This window comes from Mirounga angustirostris, unplaced genomic scaffold, assembly GCF_029215605.1.
Source record: "Mirounga angustirostris isolate CCGP_5_RB_7025 unplaced genomic scaffold, mMirAng1.0.hap1 SCAF_11, whole genome shotgun sequence".
In the NCBI taxonomy this organism is placed as follows: Eukaryota; Metazoa; Chordata; class Mammalia; order Carnivora; family Phocidae; genus Mirounga; species Mirounga angustirostris.
This window is the reverse complement of record NW_026991719.1, coordinates 125,158,109-125,172,248: the sequence shown is the minus strand read 5'-3', so window position 1 is coordinate 125,172,248 and position 14,140 is coordinate 125,158,109.

Here is a 14,140-nt window from a genome sequence, read left to right as displayed (position 1 = left end):
TATTGTTATGGGAACTGAGCCAAATAAGAGTTTAAGCAATCTCTTTAAGGCCACACAGCTGACAGAGAACTCAGATCTGTCTGAGTCCAGAGTCTGTGTTCTTAAAGTATTAGGATAAGCTTAATTCTGAGTATCTCAGACTTGGGGACTGGTCCTCAGTTCCAACACAATCTGCCCCAGTATCCTTCATTGACTAAGCCTCAGACCAACTCTGTTTCACGCTCATCTTCTTAGGCTGCCTGTCATGCCATCGGGCGGAATCTCAGCCATTCCTTCAGCCTCACACAACCACTTGAAAGCTATAGACTATCAAACCTGGATGTCCAGGACCAAATTCTCTTCTGCTTTTCAAATCTCGATGTCTGTCTGCCCACTGGTCACCTTCCTTTTGATGTTCTTTAAGCTCCTCTATGCCAGTGCAAGGGTCACGTTCTCTGTAAGGGCTTTCCTGACCCTCCCAAGGTAGATTGGCCCACTTGGTGTCCCTGCTGTACTCTGTATAAACCCTACCCCCCCCCCCAATATCAAATCAGCCAATTCATTTACATGCCTGCCTCTTCTTACCATTCTGAGAGCTCTTTGAGAACAGGGACCATTTCTAGTTTGTCTCCAAATTCTTAGCAAGTAGAACAATGCCTGACACAGTAGGTACACAGTCGATGCTTGTTGAATGGTGAATACATGAATAAATAAAGAATGGATTATATGCACCAACCCTACTACTTAACACCTTGGCCATTATGTTTATTATGATGAACATATTATCAAGTGTGTAATGTAAAATGTAAATATAAAGTGTAATATGTAAAAATGTAAAATGTCAAAATGTAAATGCAAGAAATACCTGCTCCAAGGGAATAATAATGAATTTATGAAATAGAAAATTTTAACAGGGAAAAAAAGAAACTATTGAAAAGAACAGACTGTAAATTCTAGAATTGAAAAATACAATGTCTGCAGTGAAAAATTCACTGGATGGTCTTTTTTTAAAAGAACATTTTATTTATTTATTTGACAGAGAGAGACACAGCGAGAGAGGGAACACAAGCAGGGGAGTGGCAGAGGGAGAAGCAGGCTTCCCGCCGAGCAGGGAGCCCGATGCGGGGCTCAATCCCAGGATCCTGGGATCATGACCTGAGCCAAAGGCAGACGCTTAACGACTGAGCCACCCAGGCGCCCCTGGATGGTCTTTTAAAAAAAAAGATTTTATTTAGTTATTTGAGAGAGAGAGCAAGCATGTGCAGGAGCATGAGAGGGGGGAGGGGCAGAGGGAGAGGGAGAAGCAGGCTCCCCACTGAGCAGGGAGCCTGAGATTTAGCTGATCCCAGGACCCTTAACCAACTGAGCCACCCAGGCACCCCACTGGATGGTCTTAACGACAGATTGCAGATGACAGAAGAATCATAAACTTAAAGGTTGATCAATAGAAATGATCCATTCTGATACACCAAGAGGAACAAAGATTTAAAAAAAGAACAGAACATCTTGTTTTAAAACGTAGTCTGTGGAGTAATACCAAAAGGTCTAACACATGGTTATTTAGAATCCCAGGAGAGAATAGAAAGAATGGGGAAGAAAAACTACTTGAGGGGTGCCTGGGTGGCTCAGTCGTTAAGCGTCTGCCTTTGGCTGGGGTCATGATCCCAGGGTCCTGGGATCCAGCCCCGCATCGGGCTCCCTGCTCGGCGGGAGGCCTGCTTCTCCCTCTCCCACTCCCCTGCTCATGTTCCCTCTCTCACTATGTCTCTCTCTGTCAAATAAATAAATAAAATCTTAAAAAAAAAAACCAAACAAACTACTTGAAGGAATAATGGGTGAAAATTCCCAAAATTTGAAGAAAGATTATTTATAAATTTAAGAAGCTCAGTGAACCCCAAAGAGCATAAATTCAAAGAAAAACCACATCTAGGCACACTGTAGTCAAACTACTGAAAACAAAGCCTAATGAGAAAAATCTTTTTTTTTACTGATTTATGAGACATTTATTAGAAATGATAAAATTATTTATAAAGGGTCAGAAAAGGGCCATAAACTTCCAAATAGATTTTTAAAATTAAGTCAGCAACCAAAACCAATAATTAAGCCATCCTGCCAAAAAAGTCAGGTTCCATGAGCCTCAGGGTCTGAATGTTTTCTAGTCCCATGCATGCATCAGAAAACAACAGAAAAAGGCAGACATGAACAGCTGAGGAGACAGTGGAACAACATCTTTAAAGTGATGAAAGAAAAAAAGAACTTCCAATCCAGAATCTATATCTGAGGAAAATATTCTTTGGAAATGAAGGTGAAATAAGTATATTTTGAGATAAGTGAAAGCTAAGAGAATTCATCAACAGCCTGCACTAACAGCAATGCTAAAGGAGGTCTTTCAATCTGAAAAAACATAATAGTAGAGGGAAACCTTGATCTTTGGGTAGAGATAAAGAGCACCAGAAATGGTAAATACGCGAGTAAATATTAAAGCAAGTTTTCTCTTAATTTCTTTATAATACATATGACTTTTTAAAGTAAAAAACGTAATAGTGCATTATAGATTTTGTAACATATGTAGATGTAATACATACGGCAATTATAGCATAGTGGATGGGGTAGAGGGGAAATGAATCTGTATGGTGGAAAGATTCTTACATTTATGTACAATATTAACTCTAAGAAGATAGTGGAAAGTTAAGGACATGGATATATATTAATGTCTAGAGCAACAACTAAAAAACAATGCAAAAAGGTATAGCCAAAAATATAAGAGGAAATGGAAATCTAAAAAAATTTGATTAACTCAGGCAGGAAAGAGGGAACATAGAACAAAATAGAGGGCACAGATAGAGAAAGGATAGACCTAGGTCCAACCATATCAACAGTTGTATTCAATGTAAATGGGCTAAGCACTTAAAAGGCAGAGCTTTCAGAACAGATAAATGGGCAAGGCTTTTGATGTCTACAAAGAGATGCAGTTTTAATATAAGACACAAATGGTTGATAGTAAGAGGATGCAAAATGATACACCATGCAAAGAGTAAGCATAAAAAAAGTGAGAATGGCTATATTAGTACCAGACAAAGTACAATTAAAGACGAAGATTATTACCTGAGATATAAGGGTCAATTAATCAGAACCACAAATAATTCATAAATTTGTATGCACCTCATAACAGAGCTTCAAAATATGTAAAATGAAATTTGACAGAACAAGGAAAGAAAGAGATATTTTCACAATTATAGTTGGAGATTTTAACACCCTTCCCTCAGCAGTTGATAAAACTAGACAAGAAATCAGTAAATATATAGAATATCTGTATGACATTGTCAACCACATTTACTTAATTAATATTTATAAAACACCATGCCCAACAACTGCAGTATATATTCTTTACAAGGACGCATTGTACACTCACCTGGATAGATCAAATGCTGAGCCATAAAACAAGTCTCAACAAATTTAGAAAATCTGAAATTTTACATAATAAGTTATTTGAGTCCACAGTGGAGTTCCATTACAAATTAACAGCAATAATATATCTCTGAATATCTGGATTTCAACATCACACTTCTAAAAAAAAACAAAAAACCCATGGATCAAAGAAGAAAACACAAAGGAACTTAGAAAATATTTCATATGGAATAACTAAAAATAAAACATTAAAATTAATGGGAGGCAGGTAAAAAAGTGATTAGAGGACAATTTATTGCTTTAAATGCTTATATTAGAAAAGAAGAAAGGCATAAAATCAATGCCCTAATGCTTCATCTAAAGAAGCTAGAAAAAGAAAAGCAAGGTAAATCCAAAATAAGTTTTTAAAAAGGAAATAATACAGATAAGAGCAGAAATAAATGAAACAGAAAACTATGGTGAAAATTAGCAAAGCCATATATTTTTTAAAAGATTTTATTTATTTATTTATTTATTTATTTATTTATTTATTTATTTATTTATTTATTTAGAGCATGAACAGGGGTGGGTGGGGCAGAGGGAGAGGGAGAGAGAGAATCTCAGGCAGATCTGATCCCACCACCCAGAGGCCTGAGTGAAATCAAGAGTCGGTCGCTTAACAAACTGAGCCACACAGGCGCCCCTACAAAGCCACACATTTTTTTGGTAAGATTTATCCATTTATTTGAGAGAGAGCCAGAGAGAGAGAGAGAGGGAGAACATGAATGTGTGTGGGGGGGACAGAGGGAGAGAATCTCAAGCAGACTTCCTGCTGAACGCGAGCCCCACATGGGGCTTGATCCCACAATGCATGAGATCATGACCTGAGCTGAAACCAAGAGTCAGGTGTCCAACTGACTGAGCCACCCAGGCGCCCCCAAAGCCATACATTTTTTAAAAAGCAATGAAATATATAACCCTTAGAAAGATTAATCAAGAAAAAGAGGAAGTACACTAATCAATATGAGGAATGAAAGAGGGATATCACCACAGATCATATAGGTATTAAAAGAATAATGAGGGACTATTAGGATGATCCTTATGCCAGTAATTTTGATCACTTAGATAAAATTGACAAATTTCTTGGAAACAAAGCAATTTACAAAAACTGACAACAGATTAAACAGAAAATATGAATAGCCTTATTTCTTATAAATAGATTTTTTTAAAAAAAGATTTTATTTATTTATTCATGAGAGACAGAGAGAGAGAAAGAGAGAGAGAGGCAGAGGGAGAAGCAGTCTCTCCGCTGAGCAGGGAGCCCGACGTGGGACTCGATCCCAGGGCCCCGGGATCATGACCTGAGCTGAAGGCAGCCGCTTAACCATCTGAGCCACCCAGGCGCCCTCTTATAAATAAATTTAATTTACTACCAAAAAACTTTCCTAAAAACAAAACAAGCAAGCACAACAAAAGAACAGTCCAGGCCCAGATGATTTCATGGGTGAGTTCTAGCAAATGCTCAAGGAATGAAAATCATCAGTCTTACACAACCACTTTCAGAAGATTGAAGAGCAGGGGACAATTCCTAACTCATTTCTGAGCTAGTATAAATCTTGATAAAATATTATGTAGAAAAAGAAAATTATGGAAAAATAACCCTCAAGAACAGTATAGGAAAAATCCTTAACTATCAGCAAATCAAATCCAGCACTATATAAAAAGGAAAGTTTTTCTATTGCCTATTTACAGATTCAGGGCACAAGATGTTCAGTGACCTGTATAGGGCACCCAGCTGTTAGGTGAATCTATATTCACATAACACAAGGCCACACACTTTCCAATGCAATGGCGGCCTGGGTGGTTCAGGGCTGGCTTTACAATGTAAAAAGGTGTGATGAGCTCCTGACATGGGAACACCCAACCTGTGTCTGCCGTGGAGATTCCAGGCTAAATGAGGGAAGGCTGGAGTACAGAATGGTACTAGGGACTTGTTCATAGGTTCCTCTGCCCCCTGACTCCCGGTCTGCAGCCCCCCACAATGGTCGCAATTATTGATGGGGCTATTTTGCTGCTGGAGGGCCAGTGGGTGTGCCTGTTGCTTCTGGTCACATCAAGCCTTTACCGAGCAGGTCCCATTGCCATGGCAACACCGATGCTTCCTCCCATGCTCTCCTGATTCAGGCATTTGCCCTGCACAGAGATGCCCAGATCTTTCTCCTTCATCTACCTGGGGCTTCTGGGAGCACTGGGAAGCCCACGTGGCCTTATCCCCGAGGACTTGGGAGACCCTCTGGACCGTGCAGCCCTGGGCTGCGCAGCTGAGGTGTAGTCTGCTGATTCTCTCGCTCCAGGGCATTGAGGTGATTCCGATTCTTTCGCTTCAGAGTCGCCCCGCAGCCCGCAGGCGGTGTTTCCCGCCAGGCAGCGCCTGCAGAGTCAGAGAAAGTGAGCAGGAGACCAAGGGCTTTGCTCGGACGGGACCCTAGAGTTACGGGGCACCCTGGGTAAGGGCTGGATCACTGCAGGCGGGGGGTGGCAGAGGGGGATCCCAACCTGCCTTGAAGGGGACCGGTGGGAAGGGCTCCGGGCTGCGGAGGGCGACTCTGCAGGAGCAGGTACTGGTGGGAGAGGGCGGGGTTCCGACTCAGGGTGTGGGGGCGCGGGACCAGGTTTCAAGGTTGCCCGTGCAGAGCAGAGGTCCTCTGGGGCAGGCGCTAGGAAAGAGACCATGGGAGGACTCCTGGCTGCAGGCATCAGGAAGGGAGGGCTCCCAGCTGCGGGGTTGCAGGTGATGGCGGCTGGGGCTCAGGCTGCAGTGGCCCGGTCAGGGGCTTTGGGCGAAAGGGGGTCTCCTTGCTGCAGAGCTGAGGGGTGCTTGGTGTGGGTTCTGAGCTGGGGCATGGAGGGAGTGACTTGGCCAGGGAGGAGATCCAGGTCGCTGTGGGGGGCGGTGGGGTGGGCTGTCTGGCACCAATGTCCCTCTCTCCTCTTTGCACTCACAGGCCACCACTACAGAGTGCGACATTCTGCGTGCCCCTGTCCCGTTATGCTCCCTTTCCCGCCAGGTATCTGCCCTGCCACTGACAATTCTGGGTGACTGGTGCAGGTGGATGGGCGAGAGCACGCTCCGTTCCCTGCTCATCCTGGGCATCCCTGACGACTATGGGGACGAGGAATTCCAGAAGGCCATGCGCACTGCCCTATGGCCCCTGGGCAGGTACCGAGTGCTGGGCAAAGTGTTCAGAAAGGAGCTCGGATGCAGGGTCGCCTTGGTCGAGTTTGCTCAGTATTTAAACCGAAGTTTGATTCCCCGACAAATACCAGGCAAGGGAGGACCCTGGCCTGTGGTCTTTCTGCCCCAGGCCCACGACTCAGAGTCACAGGATAGACCAGATTTCCCTGCACAGCCCCAGAGGCATGAAGGGGTTGGCCAGGCAGGTGTGGCAGGAGCTGCAGGTGAGGAAGAAGTTGCACTTGAGGAAGGAACTGGGTGAGGCAGGAGCAGAAGAGGGAGGAGTGTCAGATGAGGAGGGAGCTGCAGGTGAGGAAGGAGCAGAAGATGAGGGAGTATCCCTTCCATTTGTGATCAGCCTAGCCCTGCTAGCTGACAAGTGGCCAGTCAGTCTAGCCACCGAGGAAGACTGGGGTACCTTGGGAGCTGTGACGTCAAGGGACAGACAGCAGGCTGGGCAGGGTTTTCACAGTGCTTCTGCTTTGCCAGGAAGGAGGAAAGGCAGGGAGAGGTGCCCTCCACTCTGAATCCTGGGCAGGGTGGTCCCCAGGGGGGAAGGAGCACCCAACCAACTCTGAGGGCACCAGTCCTATGTCCTGGGAGCAGGCACGGGGCAGTGGGGCCCGAGTGGGGACTGTGGACAGGGCCTGGGAAGTGGCCTCTTCCTGCTTGGAGGTGAGCTCTGAATCTCTGCAGCTCACAGAGCCCTCAGTGCCACCTGAGGAGGGCACCCGTCCAGGGTGGAGGGCACTGCTAATCCGGGAATCCCCTTCCCGAGTGCTGTGGCTGGAGGGGAAGTTCTTGGAGGGGGCCATCACGAGGACCGAGGAGTCAGGAGCTGCCTGTCCCAACCCTCCTGGGCCCTGCCCTCCACAAATTGAGGGCAGGCCACTGTCTGCCTTTGAACTGATTGAGCGTTTAAGAGAAGGAGCAGTCAGGCCCCTCCCTGCATGTGTTCGAGGAGGGGATAGTACTGTTCACCTGGAAGTGGTGAGGGGTCCTTGGGCGCTCACTCAGTCTGTGCCCACAGATGTTCTCCAGCTGTTTTGAAGGGACAGGGGCTCTGATCACCCCCATGGTACAGATGAAGGACCGAGTCCCCGAGCAGCCAAGGAGCCAGAGCGAGAACCTCGCAGAGAGCTGAGGCCCAGGCCTGCAGCTGCTTAACCAGCCTGCAGGAACCACACATCTAGGGAGACCTGGGCCGCGTGGCAAGAGCTGCGGACGGTGGGGCTGCGTGGATGAAGGGGCCCCTGGAGATGCTGGGTAATGAGACACACGGGCAATGGAAGGAGGGTTGTAGGAGGTTGTTGAGAAGGGGGTCATCAGGGCCATGCCTGCAGCCGCTTTGTGCCGGGGGCTTGGCCCCATGTCGTGCGGACACTTGGATGTGTCCCACCGGGGTGTGCTGCAGGATTGGGGTGAGGTCCCCAGGCGGGCTCTGTTCTCCTTGCCTTCTTCAGGCAAGGCACCACCCTAAGCACGTCTGTCCTGTGTGTCTTAGCAGGGCCATGGCAACTGGCCACTTTCCACCAACTTTTTGGGATCTGGGTTAGGAGGCAGGACAAGAGGAGAAGGGATGGGAGTGGGGCTGGTCCCTTGTCTCTCCCTCGTTCGGAGTATACCTGTGCATGTGTATTCCCTGGGCAGGTGTGAGTGTGTGTGTGTGAGTGAGTGTCAGTGATTGTGTGCGAGTGTGCAAGTGTGAGTGAATGTGAGAAGACCTGAGTATGTGAGAGTGTGTGCGTGGGCACGAGTGTGAATGTGTGAGTAGGAGTGTGTGTCATAGAATGTGTGTGAGAAGGTGTGTGCCCGCGTGTGTTGGGGGGTTGGTGGGTTTTGAATCCTTCTAGGATTGAGTGGGGCAGCCACTCTCCCACCCCTCTGGAGGAGGGGACACAGGAAAAGGGCTGGTCCCCAGGCCGGCTGGCCCAAGTCTGGCCCTGGGAATCTGTCCTCTTTCTGGGGCTGGCTCCGAAGAGAGAGGCTCCTGGTGATTACCCTCTCCCAGGCTTTCATTGTCTTATCCCCTCGTGGTGAAAGAACTTGGAAAGAGATGAATGTGCACTTTTCTTCCTTTTACCTTTGCCTGTTCTGCAGGATCGCCATGTCCAGGCCCCTGGCCTCTCCACCTAAGGCTAGCAGGGCAAGGTTCCAAGCCCGTGTGATTGCCCGCCACTTCCCCAGGCCTGGGCAATGAGCCCAGTTCCCCTGTTGCTGGAGACCCCACAGCTGTGTACCCTGCGTTCCTCCCCAGCCAGGCTTGTGCCATGACCAGGAGCCTGCCCTCTGCTTTTCCATGCCCAAAGCCCCGTCATTTGGGGTGCAGCTCCTCTCAAGGCTACCATCCTCCTCTAGACCCCAACCCTTCCTCATGGATCCCAGAGCAGGGCTTATTTCACAGCCAGACCTGCTATCCCTGAACACAGGAATCCTTCCCATGAGTACTTTGGCTACCCTGCTCCTGGCCCCAGTTGATCACCTGGGCTCAAACTCATGATTCCCATTCTCACAGTAGAAATCCATAGGTCCCTAAGTTCCTAGCACCTCCTTGCAAGCCATGATCCACATCACAAGGAAGGTCAGCCCTCTAAGCACATTGCTTTCCCATGCCAGGGTGTGGCTAAGGCAGACAGCCAGCTGAGAGTACCCTCGGGGCCTCTGGTCCTGTTCCGGGGCATGTTGTGCTGCCGAAGACCAGGCCCTGATCTTCTCTTGAGTCCAGACCCAGGTGTTCTAGCACATGCCCATGTGGGCTCTACACAGGGTCATCCTTACGCTGCATGCCCTCCATGCTATGCTTTCTGTGGGACTGCTCCTGCCACTGTCTTCCATGGTACCCCCACATTTTGCTTCTAGCCCCCCATGGCAATCAGAGCCATGATCCCAGCTGGCCACGCCAAAAGCGCTGAAGGGTTTAGAGCCTTGGAGAAAAGTGAGCTTCCATCTTTGAGCACTGACTACACCCCAGGCACTGGGAGGAGCAACTGGGCCTGCTCTCTCTCCAAGAGTCCTCAGAGGAGCCCTGTTATGTCCCCTCTTCTACAGATGAGGACACTGGACACAGTGAGATTTAAAGGCTTGCTCAGTGTCACATAGTCCCTCAGTGGAAGTGCTGGGATTCTGAAGGAAGCCAGATCGGTGGTTCTGGAATGAGGTGCATGTCAGGCGAGACTCATGCCCCCACGTCCACTCCCACTCCATCCTGGGAGTCAGGCTCCCTGGTAGAGACCAAGGAGCAGGACTGAAAGGGCTTGGCACGGCCTTATGGTTTGGAGGGGACCTGGACACATGGGCAGGGGGCCGGATGAGGTTGCACAAGAAGATGGGGAGCCTCCCGTGGGGCCAGTAGGTTTGAGCTTGGCTGAAGGGGCACCTTTGCCCACCTCGTCCCAGAGCCTTTGGGGTCCTTCCTGGGGCAGAAAACTAGACCCTGGGAGAGGCCCGAGGAAGGCCCCAGGCAGGCCTTGGGGTGAGCAGGGTTAGCCCACTGCCCACATACGCGCTGTGGACTCTGTGTTCCTTGCCAGGCCTCTCACCTCCCCCTTCAGCCTGCAGCAACCACGCAGTGTGAAACAGGGAGCTCCTGTCCCCTAGATTGCACTTGGTGTTCCCAGGGCTGGGCTTCCTTGACCCAGAGCCAAGCACATTGCCTGTTGTTGGAGGCCCTCCACCTTGTCGGGCACAGCCCTGGGGACAACTGCCCCCCTCCCCACTGCCCCCTCACCCACATCCCTGGTGGATCTGGGACAACTCCTCCCTCTCTTGGGGCTCTAGCTGTGCAGCTCTGAGCTGGGGCCTGTTGCCTCGGGCCTTGTCTCTCTCTCCCCAGGATTTCCTGAGGGACCTCGGGCTCTTAGTGGTTGTCTCCGGGCCCAACTTGGTGCACAGCAGCTGCTGATGTATGTGTGGCGGGAAGGGGGTCCTCCTTTTCTCTGTCGTTCAAGTACGGAGGGGTGGGAGTGGCATTCACAACACCCTAGTTCAGAGGGTACCGTCCCACCGAGTCCATCCAATCCAACCTTGACCGGAGCCAAGGTTCCCCTTTCATGTTGCCATTGCCCCGGAAGAGGGCCTGAGTGTCCCTCTTCTGTTGTGGGGGCTCAGGGGTGCTGTGGCCACTGGGCAGTGGGGGTGGGGAGGAGCCACTTGTGGGAAAGGTCCCTTCTCCTTCCGCAAGACCAAGGGATTTCTTTATACTGGAGGCCACAACAGCTCCTAAACTGACCTGCCCCAGCACACAGAACCAGACTGTGAAGTTGCAGTGGCCATTGTGACTGTTTCCTACACATACGCCAAAGAGTGTTTCCATGTGTCATTCTCCCATCACATCTGTTGAGCTTTAGGAAACACCACCTGAGTCTGGTACTGCAGGGCACAGGGAAAAAGCCACATCAAAGTCCTCCAATCTATACCACTAAGGGATGGTAAGACTACATTTAGGTGACCCTGGATTATGTTCCCACATGATCATGGCATGGTAACATAGACAAAGAGAAACTGGAGAAAACTCCTAAAAGACCCACTGTCCCCTCCATCAGGTCAGCCCCCCTCCTTTGGTCCTTCATGTCACCCCTCTTTATGCCTCCCTGAGGACCAATGTGCAAGCATTCTGGACATGTCTGTGGGCATGGTCCCAGGGATCCAGAGCCACGTCCAGAATTGCCATGAGGCGCTGCAGATGAGGGACCGCCCTGGGCTTGAGATGCTGCTGGAGGAACAGCAGGCCAGTCTACTTGCTCCGTGCCCCCAGCAGGCCCCTGCCCTGGCGCTGGTGTGTAGGTATTTATTCATGTTCCTGCAGCCCCGGGTCTGACTGACAAGGAGACCACCCAGGCGGGGGCTCCAGTTGCAGGGTCAGGGCCCGAATCCTCCCAGAGGGGAGCTGCACTGGGAGGGAAGGCCTCGGGGAATGCATGGAGAAGCAGCCCCGTCATGCGGAAAGGAGCCCCTGAAGGGGGCAGGGGGTGCATGCGTCTCTCAGAGCTCCTGGCCTGGTGGGAGCACAGGGTGCTCCAGGTGGAGGTAGCCTGGCCGACAGGTAGAGAGGCCCATGGGGCCTTTGGGAGGGCCTGGAAGGGGCAAGACAGGGAGCAGGTCAGGGGAGAGCCAAGCCACCTCCCGGGAGGGCAAAGACTCCTGGCACCTGGGGCCCTGGGCTCTGACTGTGGCAAAGTCCCTGCTGCTGCACATCACTAGGCAACCCCCACAGAGGAGGGGGGCCGCTGGGGCTGCCAAGGCCAGAAGGGCCTGGAGGGAAAGAAGGAGCCAAGGACAGGGGGAGTGACTGAGAGGCGAGCACCACCCTGCGCGCCCTGCAGGTGGCCTCCGTGGTGACTCAGGGCCCCATGTAGTTGCGTGTAGGGCTGCAACTGCCTTCCACCTCTGCGGGACACACCTGCTCAGAGGAGGGGTCAAGGACACATCCTGGGCGGGGGGATCTGCTTCTTTCACTGCTGACCCAGAGGGGGACCCAGGCCCAGGGCATCCGTCTCCCAGAGATGGGCCCTGGGAGGTCCTGGAAGGGGTGTGTGGTGGGGGGGGGCATCAGTGGGGTCTGTTGCTGGCCTGTTCCCTCACATCTTAGGGTGCTTCCGCAGCAAGCAGCAACTGATAATGAAGTTTTTCACAACAGGTAGAACATTCTTTTGAAAGCTGCTATGGAAGGACATTCTGTGGAAAAATACACAAAGGTGGTTTGCATCAGGTTGCCAACTTGAGTTGCTTCTAAAGGAACTGCTGTGATTACAAGTTAAAAGTGGCTAGCAAGCAATTTGGAAGGATGGAGAGATTTTGAGGATAGAACTAAAACAATCCTCTGATGAATGAAATATATAGACTCCAAAGATAGCATTCCCTGAGACACAGGCTTGCCCTCTGTGGTGGGCAGGCTTTTGGTCCCATGACCCTTGCCTCCTGGTGTCATGCCCATGAATGTGCCAAGTTGCATGACAGATGTAATTAAGGTTACTAATCAGTTGCCTTATGATAGGGAGATTGTCTAGGATTCTCTGGCGGGAGCTACATGAGGAAAGCCTTCTCCCTGCTGAAGCACAAAGGGAATTCAGAGAGATGTGAAGCTTGTTTGTAGATGGAGGGGAACAAATGTGCAAAGGAATGTGGGTGGTCCCTAGGAGTGGAGAGTGGTTCCTGGATGGCATCCAGCAAGGGAATGGGGACCCCAGACTGACAACCGACTAGAACTGGAGTCTGCCAACAACCCTAGTGAACCGGGGAAGATTGTCCCCCAAAACCTCCAGAAAAGACCCCCAGCCAGCTGACTCTCTGATTGCAGCCTTGGGAACTAGGCCATGCCTGGACTCCTGACCCAGGGCAATTATGCATAATAAATGGGCATGATTTTAAGCTTCTAAATTTGTAGTGGTTGGTTATATGAGGCTGGATTAGGTAGCCAGCCTACCATTCCTCCTGTAAATGCGGCTCCTTCCAATGGGTGTGGCCCATGGGTATAGATTTTCTCCACCACACTGAGGCTCAGAGGAATGGTGGGCACTGGGCTCAATGTCCCTCAGTCTCCTGGCTCCTTTTGGTCAACTTTCAACTGTTTTCCTGGCTCAGCTCACTACTTTGGTTGCAACAATGCACAGTTCGGCAGGGTTTTCTGCCTCATTGTCTTTCTTTACAAGGTCTCTTTCCCTATAGTCACTGACCAAACTCATTTCCTTCCTAGCAACATTGCTCATCACCACAAGCTGCATCTTTAAATGGCTGTGAGGCCCCAAGTTTTAGAATATTTTAGAGTTTTGTAAGACTCCACTTTTCTTTTTTCTTTCTCCTCCTCCATATTCCCCTCTTATTCCAGACTTTTTTTTTCCCCCAGACTTTTGAGGGAAAGGTATTAGGATTGGTTCTACAACTTGCAGGTCCAGATCATCCCCCATGCACCTGAATCACCTGAGCAGGAACGGCGTAAAACAATGTGAACTTTCTCCCCCAGACCAGCAGATCCTCCTGGCATCTGTGAGGTCCAGCAAGGAGCTTAACAGCAGAAGACCCAGTTACCAAGTAACATTTTTCATGCACGTGGTGACAAATAACGATACAACAAGAAAATTTAACGTTCAGCCATGGGAACCTCAGCTCTTCATTACCATGGACCAAAATATGGAATTGGTTTCCTTGACTTGAACCCCATGGTTTTAACTCATACCTCTTTCTTTTATAATTTCTCTAACTTGTATCATTGTCCATTGTTATGGGTTGAATTGTGTCCCCCTAAAAGGATATGTTGAAGTCCTAATCCCCAGTGCTTCAGAATGTGACCTTATTGGGAGACAGGGTCTTCACAAAGATAAAGACTTATAATGAGGTCATTAGGGTGGATTCAATCCAATAGGATGGGTGTCCTTATAAAAAGGGGAAATTTAGACACACACATGTGCACAGGGAGAGCACTCTGTAAAGATCAGAGTAATGCTTCTGCAAACCCAGGAGAAACTAGGAGAGCAGCCTGGAGCAAGTCCTGCCCCAGTACCTTGATCTTGGAAGCCTGGTTTTGGACTCTGAGCCAATAAATTT